Here is a 997-nt window from a genome sequence, read left to right as displayed (position 1 = left end):
CAAGGTAGGCAAACAGGGGCAGCTGGATCCTTTTTTGCCTGGTCCTGCTGTTGTCTGTTACAAGAACGTGTAAGGATGTGTAGCACATTAGGCCTCAGGGTGTCCTGGGAGCGTCAGGACTGTGCCACACCAGGGCAGTGGGCATTGGTAACTGGTGGCGTGATGGGCAAAGTGTTAGTCCAGGAGCATGCTTTGCTGTGACCTGCTTTCTGATCTGGGTTAACTAGTGCTGCCTAGACACAGTCTAACATGCCAGTTGAGGCAGCGGCAGGACCGAGGTTGGTGGGTCTGATCCTCCTTCACTCTCTTGCTTACTCTCCCTCATAGGCAAGGTAATTACCATAGATGCTCCTGCATCCCGTAAGCTTAGGTTTCAGCTTCAGCGTTACGGAAGAATTCCTTTTCTTCCTGCTCTGCTTTAGGGTGTGAGTAGAAACAAATACAAAATTTCATTTTGGAAAGAGAGCAAGGAGGATAGATTCATCTCTTGATCTTGTAGAGACAAAAGAAGGTGAGCATAATAAGTGGAAGAGAATGAGAGAAGGAGCTCTAACACGACTCTTCCAAATACGGGAAAGACGGTTCTGCTCCACCTTCTGTTGGACAGTTGGTTTGACTGACTCCTTAAAGCAGGTTTCGCTGCTGCAGTGCCTGGGGAAGTGAGTTATCTCATTATTTATGAAGTTAATACACTTAAGTAATTAATATATGCGTAAAACCAGCGTCACCGTGATACGATGCTGATGTCATGCCATTCATGATTTACTGCACTTCAGCCACGTGAGGAATACTTTAGTATTGAAAAAGGTATTACAGAAATGCATATTGAAAAACAAGCAAACAGAAGGCTAAGAGAAAGATGGAGTTCTTTAGCTTTTGACAGTGTTCACTCATGTGCAGACACAGGCTAGAGCAGCCAGGTCATACTTAGCTGAGATGCCTTCTGTTCACTGGGAACCATTTCTAGGTAGCCATAAATGAGGACTGTAATCATTCC

Source organism: Aptenodytes forsteri, unplaced genomic scaffold (assembly GCF_000699145.1).
Source record: "Aptenodytes forsteri isolate BGI_AS27 unplaced genomic scaffold, ASM69914v1 Scaffold193, whole genome shotgun sequence".
NCBI lineage: Eukaryota > Metazoa > Chordata > Aves > Sphenisciformes > Spheniscidae > Aptenodytes > Aptenodytes forsteri.
The sequence above is the reverse complement of the archived record's forward strand: the minus strand, read 5'-3'. Positions refer to the sequence as shown.